Raw genomic sequence first — 11388 nt, 5'->3', positions numbered from 1 at the left:
TAAAAAATAAAAAATAAGGGATTGTAAACTGACAAGGTCCTTGCAATCTGTGAGGTCAACCAAGAGTTGCCTTGTCTAAAAAAAAAAAAAATGAATAAAATACAAATAAATTAGGAAAAATCTTGAAAATCTAAATACAGATTTATTGGTATTATTGTTGTATTTAGATTCCATATTATTATAATAATTACTATTTATAAAAAAGATAAAAGATTATAGGAAAATATTTCTTGTTTTTTTAAGAGATATCTTAGAATGGGTTAGTAGATATAATTTTCAAGGAATAATTCTTGAATGAGTTTTGAAACTAATCCCCATAAGTAGATATATTCAGAATAATGTTGCATCTAGAATGTTGTATAGTTGGACTCATACAATATGTAGCCTTTTCAGATTGGCTTCTTTCACTTAGAAATATATGTTTAAGTTTATTTCATATGTTTGCATGGCTTAACGCTTATTTTTTTTAGCACTAAATAATATACCATTGTCTGGATGTACCATATTTATCCATTCACCTTCTAAAGGGCATCTTGGTTGCTTTCAAGTTTTGGCAATTCTAAGCAAAGCTGCTGTAAATATCTGCGGGTTTTCATGTGGATGTAAGTTTTTAACTTATTTTGGGTAAATAAATACCAAGGAATGTTATTGCTACATTATACAGTAAGGGTAGGTTTAGTTTTGTAAGAAACCTACAAACTGTCTTCTAGAGTGACTGTAACAGTTTGTGTTCCCACTGGCAATGAGTAAGTTCCTCTTGCTCCACATTCTTGCCAGCATTTGATGTTATCAGTGTTTTGGTTTTGGCCATTCTAACAGGCATATAGTGAGTGGTATCTCACTCTTATTTTAACTTGCATTTCCCTGATAACATATGAGGTGGAGCATCTTTTCAAATGCTTATTTGTCATTTCATCTATTCTTTGGTGAGGTGTTTTTCAAGGTCTTTGGCTTATTTTTAAATTAGGTTGTTTGTTTTCTTATTGATGAGTTTTAAGTGTTCTTTGTGTATTTTTGATAACAATCCTTTATTATATGTGTCTTTTACAAATATTTCTCTTAACCTGTGGCTGGTCTTTTCATTCCTTTGACAAGGTCTTACACAGAGCAGTTTTTAATTTTAATGAATGTCAGCTTATAAATTATTTCTCTCATGGATTGTGTTTTTGGTGTTGTATCTAAAATGTCATCACCATACCCAAGGTCCTCAAGGTTTTCTTCTGTTATTTTGTAGAAGTTTTATAATTTTGTGTTTTAAATTTAAGTTTTTGATCTATTTTAATTAATTTTTTGAAAAAATCTGTGTCTAGATTCTTTTTTTTTTTTTTTTTTTTTGCTAGTGGATGTTCAGTTGTTCCAGAACCATTGTTTGAAAAGAATGTCTTTGTTTCATCGTATTGTCTTTGCTTCTTTTTCAGAGATAAGTTGTGTTTATTTGAGTCTATTTCTGGGCTCTTTTTTCCATTTTATTGATTTATTTGTCTACTCTTTAGCACGTACCACGCTGTCTTGGTTACTGTAGCTTTATACTGAATCTTAAAGTTGAGTAGTGTCAGCTCTCCAAATTTGTTCTCCTTTAATATTGTGTTAGCTATTTTGGGAGTTTTGCCTTTCCATATAAACATTATCTATCATTCGTGTTTGTCTTAGGATAGATTCTCTTTCATCATCTACTCTAAAAAAAAAAAAAATTCTGACTTTAATATGTCAACATTTTCCCTTACATCTAGTACACATTCTGAATACTTATAGAACTCATTTTAAACTTCAAGTTTTTTGCTCAGTTTTTTACTATTTCCTCATCTGTTTTTGATCTAATTCAGGAGGTTACACTTATAGTTGAATACAGTTTTTTAAAAGGTCTTGAAAATTGTTCTGACTTTTTTCTGTCTTCCTCTTCTTTCTTTCCCTCAGCCCCATGTTTCTTATATTCTTTTTCCTTAATATTTTTTTTTTTTTTTTTTTTTTTGAGAATGAGGCCCTAGATGAACAAATTTCAAATAACTGTTTGGTGTTTTCTCAAAATTCTAGTCACTATCGTGAAATGTGGAAAATGTAATAACTGAGAAACTTAGGATTCATTATAGCTTTCTGGCTAATTGCTATTACGTTGAATCTGTCAACATGAAAATCTTTATTAAAATGAAATTATATTTCTTGAAAAGAACTTATTTTCAGAATGGAAATTTTAAATTATCAAATTGTATTTATTGGTATAAATTGATTTAAAAAAAAAGTAAATTAAATGCATAAATTAATTTCCATAAGATCATTGTGGTAAATTTGCTTCTACATTTTTACAATTAAAATTGTCATATGGCTACTACAGATAGCAGTCAGTGAATGTCAGCTTTATCAAACTAGAGGATGGTAGTTCTTCATGCAAGGGATTGTACTTAAAAATTCCTTTGTCTTATATACTAACAGAGTTCAAGTTGATTGGCCTTCAGGTCTGGGATCTTGGGTCATGCCGTTGATAAAGTTCAGTGGCTAAGCAAGAAGTCACTGATTATTATTTATAATTTGTTTTCTTATAATTTTATCATGCACATGTATTCAAAGGGCATGGGTTGCAGTTCATAAATTGAAACAAATGAATAAAAATATGTAATACTAATTCTGTCAATTTTTAAAGCACTAAGATATTTGTTATATTCAAAAAGTTATATTTAAATTAGTATGACTCTGCATTAACTATAAAGCAAAGGTGGACAATAACAAAATACCATGCTGTGTATGACTTTTTATGAATTTTCACATACGAGTATTTATAAAGATGATATGAAGAATTACAAACGTCAACACAAAATATTAAATAGTAACTCTTTTCGTGTGAATTTAATTCACAATTCTTTATTGTTATTTGTTTTATTTCTTAATGTTCAAGAATTTAACCACTTTATCTCTTATATGCATACCAAAATGTTCCATCTAAAATATATCTTTTATATAAGTTTCTAGACTTGTCATTTTCAAGTATTCACCTTTTACTATTTATCAAATCTCTCCATTGGTGAATTCCACCAAGACTTTTGGGGAACTAAATGTTTTATTATTCAACATAGAAGTTCTATATTGAATTCGTCTGTAGTTTTCATAGCAAATTTGTTTTATACTTAGTTAAGAAAATTCTTAATACCTTGAAAAACATAGTATATAGCTATAGTTTAAAAGACTATTTTACCAAAAAAAAAAACTATAAAAATAACCTTCGTCTGCATATAAAAACATTAATTAAATCAAAGCTCATAAATATAAAATACAAGTTTAAATTAATTCTTAAAATGCTTCCCTTTCATTCATATTTTCTTTTACTTGACTTTAATGGGATTCTGTATTGATAGGTAACACAAGGTCATTTTAAATGATGATAATTGCATAACCTAAGTCCAACCAAATTGAGAGCACAAAAGGAGGCTGGAGAAAGCGTGGTTATTTCTAACATGGCCCTACTATGCTGAGGCCATACGTGTGAAGTGTTTAAATGACTAGTATTTTTATTTAAACACAGTTTTAAAAGATTCTTATTAAAATGTTTAAATATCATGTAAAAGATGAACATGTGATTGGAAATGGGATGTTGATGCCTCTCTTAAATTAGCACATAAACTAAACTTGGTAGTTTAGTTCCAGTGGTGAAGTGACTTTGACTAGAGAAAGCTGTGTTCTGAGGAAATAGGTGACCAATTCAGTCACATAGATGATCAATTTCATTTGGAAAAATAATCCATGGTAAGAAAGACTGCTGTGTGCACAAAGTAGACTCGGTGGAAACATTGTTAGCGGGCAGGCTGAATAACCTTGTGGTTAAAAATGAGGGCACTGGAATTAAACTGTCACTATTCCAACTTTGGGTCTGGCTCATTCTAGTGCTATACGAACTGTAGCGAAGTAACTTAAATTCTCCAAACCTCAGTTTCTGCCTATGTAAATTTGAACTAATACGAGAGTTGGTATGAGGATTACAATAGATCTTGTCTGTAAAACTCTTAGAATAGTGGCTGGCATAATTCCATTAGAAATTAGTACATTAAATAAGATTTAACATACTATAGAATAGAATATATATATGCTTGTTGTGTAGATATTTTATAGACATTAGTTGGAAATTCATAGTTGTGTCTCCAAATATAATTTCTCTCTCAGGGGGGAGAAATATTTCCAGTGGAATTTAGGACTAACTATTAAGTCTGTAAAGTGATCAAGCAGCCTATGAACTGTACCATGGTGGTAGCTGTTAGATATGCTTTTCACACTTTTATAGATTTGGCCAGTGAAGAGCCCAAAGGAATCCACAAAGTTTATCATTAATATAACAATTTTATAGACTCACACAGAAACCTGCATCCTTGCCCTAAAAAGGGGTCAAGGTAGACCTGTTTGCTACTGAAACTAGGAATATGAACGAGATATGGTCTTGTAGAAATTTTCCATAAAATATAGATGGAAAACTGCATGCAACCATTGTTTATCAGAATGCCTACCCTTGCTTCAAAAGAAATTTAGGACATTCCACCAAAACCTGGGTCAGACTGTGGTCAAGCATTGTCTGTGTGGTCTATATGGTAACCATAGCAAACCTGTTTCCCTACAAAGACAATTAGATTAAGAAGAGAACCAAAAGCTGGGGGATATTATTGATCTGTTTTAACCTTCTTAAGAGCTTCCCAAGTTAGATATCCATTGTTACAAGCACAAAAACATTATGGTGATAGTGTTAAGAAATGGTATTTTTAGAGTGCCAAGTGATCAATGAGGGTTTTTACACAGTCATTGTTAATTTACATGCATCATCATCTCTCCTTTTCAGAGACTTGTATAATCCAGGCAAGAACCAAGGTGTGATATAGGGGGAAAATCATGAGGAGTGGATAGCTTAGACAAGCTGTTCAGTCTTAGGGAAAACATGCAGTGTAATTTTCTGTGTACTCTGTGCTTTTTTATACTATTATTGTTATTATTATTATTATTATTATTTAATTGGAAATGCTTATAACTGAAGATTTGGACTACATCAGAACTGCTTTAATAATAAGTTTTAAGTTAGGATATTGTTGATCTAACACAGTTTGTCAAGGAAACTTACAGTTATAAATAATGCAATTTTACTCAGCATGGTCCCTCTGCATAATTTTCTCTAGGAACTGGAGATTGCATGGGGTAGGTGAAGATTCTGGGGAGACCTTCTTTGGGAGCATGAACACAACAGAATGAGATACTTCAATATCTGGAAAAAAAAGCTCAATAGAATTGAGCATCTTTCCTCTTCCTCAGAACATACATTTAGTCAATACTAAAATGCTATAATTTCTGACACACAAACTTGAAAGCACTTTGGGTCTGCTATTTTTCTGCTCAGAATTAACCTCTCCCAATACCTTATAAATCTGATGAACTCTTAATTATAGTTTATAATTATCTTAACTTCATAAATACATCCTTTTTCCCTACTTTCCCATAAGATAATCCTCACTCTCCTGTGCCTTAACTATATTTCTGTTATTATGTTTACTACGCTTAACTCTTTAAATATTTATTTCTAACAATAAATTTTAATACCTTTGCATTTCGGTTTATTGCTTATGGTTTTACATTTGTCGTAGAATTCTTTAAATTTTTGTTAAATTTAATTGAGCTTTGAATTTAATTAAGTCAAAGAGTTGCATATTTTTCCGTGAAACCATCCACACTCTTTCCTAATTTACTTTTGACCAATGACAGATATTTGAGGGATGGACAGGTTTAAGGGCACACACAGTATTTTGAAATGGAGCAGAACAAAGTTAAATGATCCACAAGGAGATCAATGCTTAGAATTAGATCATAGAAGCATAATACTCAAACCAACAAGCTCACCATCTTGAAGGCTGTAATGAAGCTAGAAATATATTTTCTCTTTCTTTGCTGTGGATTAGCCTTAAGAGATCTTTATTTCCAGACTTATAGAAAATAGGTGCTATGAAAATATGGTCAATTATTATTGGTAAAGTTATTCATCTATTTAGTGGAGTAGGTAAAATAATATTAATAAAATTTAATGTATTTTAGTCAGTAAATAATTCAAAAATTTAGGGAAATAGAAAAAGACTGAAAATAATTTAAAATATAAATTATTTAGAAGAACTCTTTTCTCAATTTAATAATAAAATCATTAAGTTTAAAATGTTTATAAGTTCATATTATCTTATAATTTGAATTAGTAATGAAAATTCACATAAATAAGAAGTTATGGACCTTTATTCCGTTACATGCTTTCAAGGAAATATAATTCTTTTTACTTACTTGTCAAGAAAATAAACAATTATCTCATAATAGGCTCTTGGTGGAATTAAGATTTCGTGTTATATATTTCACTGAATATTTGTCTTCGTAGAAAGAAATTTAAAGATAGAAGTTTTGATTTAGGCTGCTAGTTTTTTCTTAGGTGAATCAAGCTCTGGCCAAAAAATAATAGCATCATGGATATTGAAACTTCGTACAAATGTTTTCTAAATTTGTCAGGTAATTACAATCACTCAAGACACTTGTTATACATGCAGATTATAAATTAAATTTGATGGATTTGTGGGAGCCCAAAGAATCTGTTTCTTTTAAGATAAGAGTCCAGGTGATTCTCTTTTTCCAACATACTTGGGCAACTGCATGTCTATACTATCTTAATAAATTAAAAATTTGGGGAAACCTGCAATGCTTTTGGTCATTCATCACCTTTTCTTTCTTGGGAATATTTACTTTCTTGTCCAGGTTTATCTCTAAGGATTAATCATGTCAAACTGCTTTTTTCTTAGCCCATGTTATTTCCTGCATTTCAAATCTGGGGCCAATGAGTTCCCTCAGTTGACCACATTTGCCATCTGAGCTTACATTTAGTGTCCTCTAGGAAGGATTCCTTGACCTACTGTGCCAATATTTCTCCACCTATTGTACTATAAATCACCTTTGCCTCATATCTACCCTGGTACTTAGCATTCTTCATTGTACTCTTCTCTTTTAAATCTTTCCAATTAGAACATGAGATTCTTGTGGGCAGACAAACTACCAATTATTCTTCATGTTCCCAGACTAGTATAAATCTGACCTACGATAGAATATCTAATAAATGTTTAATAAAGGAATGAAGAGTATCAATGGTTTGGATTCTATCTTTACAATTTTAAATCTCTAAACATATGATGCTTTTAGAGACCGTGCCTTTTTTTTCCCTCTCAGTGTTCCATCTATATGAATAGTTGTCATTGCTAGTTTTACATTAATAGCTAAAGATCATTAATAAAAACATTTAATTAACTGGTATAAAAATATCAAAATAATACAGATATGTGCAAATAATATAAGGTAACGTAAGTTAAAAGTAAGCCTTCCTTACCATCTCCAACTCATGATAGATAATGACTACTATTTTCTTGTTTGTATTTCTAAAAATGTTAATATGCATAAAGCCCATATATGTAGATATAAACATTTTATACATATTCATTTATGCAGAAATACACAGACTTTTATACATATGTTTGTTTTTGTGTATACTTTTATACAAATATGTTAATACTAATATCTTAGAGAAAATTTCATATCAGTTTATATAAATCCACCTCCTTTCTATTGGCTATATATTATTCTATTTTGTGTATGTATCATGATATAGTTAATTAATCCTCTCCTACTAGATATTCAAGTGTTTTCATTTTTTCTCATTATAAACAGTACTAGAATGACTACTCTTACATATAAATCTCTGTGCAATGAAGAATTTTTCTGATTAAAGTAATATGGATTTTGGATAGGTATTTCTGAATTAACCTTAGGAAAGACTGTTATAATTTATACTCCCATCAAGGAGAAGAGAATGTCTATTTCTCCACAACCTCACTAATTTTGTATTATTTAATTTATATCTGGGTGATCTCCTGTATTTTAATTATCATTTTTTTACATATGGGTGAACAAGAGTATCTTGACAAGTATATTAAGGGTTTGTATTTCTGCAGCACATTGGTTCTGTGTCTTCTTCTACCTTAGACACTATTATATCTTAGTTTTCTTCTGCTCTAAAACTCTGTCAAAGTTTATTATTTCACCTTTTTAACCTTTAGTTCTCTCTCAATTTCTGAAACTATAGTTTTCATACCCTATTTATCTTTCAATAACACCAAACTGTTCTTTAACATTCGACTATTAGAAACATACATTGATGCTTATGTATGTTTTTCAGGTTTGTGTCAGTTTTTTTGGTTTTGCCATGATACCCAGTTTATTAGAAAGTATTTAAGACTTACATAAACTTATTTTTTTCAATACTTACAATTAAATGACATGCCAACAGTAAGCATTTCCTATAGGTTTTGTTTGTTAATATCTCCCTTCCTTGAATTAATAATATTTATTACCTATTCAACAATTTCAGAAAAAAAAAACTTTTAAAGTTAAGAAAAGTTCTAAATTTGAGGTATACAAAGAATATTCATTTAAAAATTTGGAACTCTTCCTGAATTTGCTTGTCATCCTTGCTCAGGGTCCAGGCTAATCTTCTTCTTATCATTCTACTGTTAGTAAACGTGCTGTCAAAACTAGCATTAATTTTTCTGACCATAGATTTGTCTATACTAGTATACCTGAGTTTGTATGTGAGTACATGTATGTGTCATTGAATATTTGACTTGTTTTACTTCTACCTTAGTGATTTACCTGTTCTGGAGCAGCACTGGATGAAAAGCACTGAAGTAATTTACATTATGTTTTGTGTATTCTCCAAGTCTTTAGAATATTTTATCTATTATTATACATCTAAAATAATAAAGATAAAAATATAAAGTGATAAAGATAAACTAGAAATAAATTTTAATTACCCTAGAACTGTGATAATTTTTTAACATTTAACACTACATGTATCTAATAGATAGCTCTATCATAAGTTTAGCATGTTTTTTATCATCTTACTTTTAAAAATCTATTTTTATATTTTATGTAGGTATCATGATATAGTTAATTAATATAATTAATATATTAATTGTACTAATAATATAATTAATTAACATAATTATATATAGTTAATAAACATATGCATGTTAAAACATTGTGCTCATATATTAGCTTCCTTTAAACTATAGTTGAAAGGAAATATTTACGTTTGTTACATTTTGCATGAGCCTCTCCCCCTCCTCTCCTTGTCCCCCCTCCCTCTCTTTCTCTAAGGAAGGCAGAAATAGAAGCAAGAGGAGAAAGGTAATTGACCTGTTGACCAGGTTGTTCTGTTTGGTGAGGCTGTCCCACATGACCCTTGTGAGGTTTACAGTAAAAGCCAAGCAGAGGTCTGGAGGAGAGGGACTAACAGTGTTAGGATCAAAGGCCTAATTGTCTGTTTTCTTGAAGTTAGGGTTATTGGCAGCTGCCATTATACCATCCATGCTGCTGTCACCCAGCACAGCCAACCAGCATGCACTAATTGCAGTGGCCTTTTCATCAAGTAAGATCATCCCACTAAACACAAAGAGCTGTCTTTCCATTAGCACAGACAGTAGCCAGCTAGATCAGCTGGGCTCCTCGAGTATGATTGGACTGTCATATTGTTATGATTTGTTCAAGTTTAGAGCATTTAGCAGATACCCTTTGCACCTCTCTTTGTACCTGAATACTATAACCTGACTGCCCCTATCATTTAAGAGGGTACTATAGCTTTTCAAAGTTCAGCAGCACACAATTGCAGGCAGGCAACTGGTTTCTGACAAGAGATCAATACTGTCCTTCCAAACGCTGGAGTCAAGCTGCTGGGTCTGTCAGAGGGATGTGTGCTGTAATTGGATCATGGATGCTGCGAGTCATCTGAGTTTCCCTTCAGCACTGTCACAGCTGTCAGATGTCATCCCTTTGTACAGCTGTCACTGCAGGAGGGTTGGGGCTCTTTTTCCGTTCTAACCCAATGCAAATGTCCACTTAGCAGATGAATATTGAAGATATTAGACACTTCTTTATGCCTTTATGCAAAATAAAGATCTGTGTCATCTGTGAATTTCATGGAAATAAGTTGCAATTTATTCACTGTGAGAAAAGTGAAGTGAAGCCTGTAAAAATGAGAAATTATTTGGTTCAGGCTATTAAAAAAAGGAATATTTTACAGAATAAACAATAATATGCAGATATTTTTCTTTAGATGGAAAAAACTTATATTTTGTGGTATTTAGAATGGTCACCTGATATTTAGAAAGGATTTAAAAATATATATATCTTTTGTTTCACTCATGTTCTTAAAAGGCACATCTTGAATAGATTTATGTCCTTTGAAATCATTAAAATGTATTGAAAAATATATATGTAATACCTATTTTAAATTAGCAATATGATACAACTTAAGGAACTGAGTTATATTTAAAATTAAGTCGAGTCTCAAGAAAGTTTTTAAGACAGGGAGAACACTCTTAGTAAAAATGAGTATAATATTTTAGTCACAAAATCTTTTTTATCTGAGTTATCACAAATGAAATAGAAAGACATGTCCCTAGTTGGCAAAATAATTATATAACCAATGAATAACTATTAATTTTAGTTCATTTCCCTTTTGTTTAAATTTAAAAAAAAACATTCAAATATAAATGCATCTTATTTTATTGTATTTATGCTTATAACACTATATTTTAGAAGTAATAAATGGTTAAATTCTGAAATTATACAACTTAAGTCATGTATATTTGCAACATATAATAAAAATAAAGAGATGCCATCAATGTGGCTTTGGCAATTATAGTCTTAATTCAGGAACTTTTATAATATTGAGATGAATCCATCAATTTCTCTAGAATATCTTTAAAAATGTATAACATTTTTTTTTTTATTTTACCATTTTCTTTTCGTCTCCCTAAGCTGATGTCAGAATCATTTTTAGATGACCGACAGGGTAATTTTGATCTGGGTGGCTAACTTCCTTTTTCTTGAGGTCCAGACCACACACCACCTTCTTTGTCAAACAGGCAGCTTGCACCAGCCCCACTGACAGAGTAGCATGAACCTTATTTTCCAATATCTAACCTTAGCGTCCTATCATCCACCAGGGAACTCACTGGGTCAGCTCCTCAAATATCCAAACTTTTTGTCTCCAGCTGGCATTATGAGGTGACCTCACCTCACTTGTGGTGGCTCAAGTTTTTGGAGCCTAAAATTAGTGACTGTCAAAATCAATACATAGACATTTGGCCCACATTGTAGGAAAGGGCAGTAGGAAACAAATATAACCAATGTTTTCATTTAAAAGATGATATTCTTAAAACGATTATAAAATATGCTAATCAGGATAAGAAGGATTGCATTACCCATTGCCTCAGTTAGCATTTATCTCTCAATGTGATTTTACTTTTACGAGAAGCTAGATAAAAATCTTATGGAAATTAAAATGGTTTA

The 11388-nt window shown here is 30.9% G+C and overlaps 1 non-coding gene across 1 annotated transcript; it reads right to left on the bottom strand.

Moving 5' to 3' along the window:
• Positions 1-8467: 8467 nt before the first annotated feature.
• On the bottom strand, positions 8468-8574 carry LOC120597511 (U6 spliceosomal RNA). The gene has a single exon (XR_005651395.1). It is a non-coding gene; the product is annotated as a U6 spliceosomal RNA (small nuclear RNA).
• Positions 8575-11388: the final 2814 nt, after the last annotated feature.

Source organism: Pteropus medius, unplaced genomic scaffold, assembly GCF_902729225.1.
Source record: "Pteropus medius unplaced genomic scaffold, Ma_sr-lr_union100, whole genome shotgun sequence".
NCBI classification, from domain to species: Eukaryota; Metazoa; Chordata; class Mammalia; order Chiroptera; family Pteropodidae; genus Pteropus; species Pteropus medius.
Note: the sequence above shows the minus strand (reverse complement) of the source record. Positions and strands in the feature narration are given on the sequence as shown.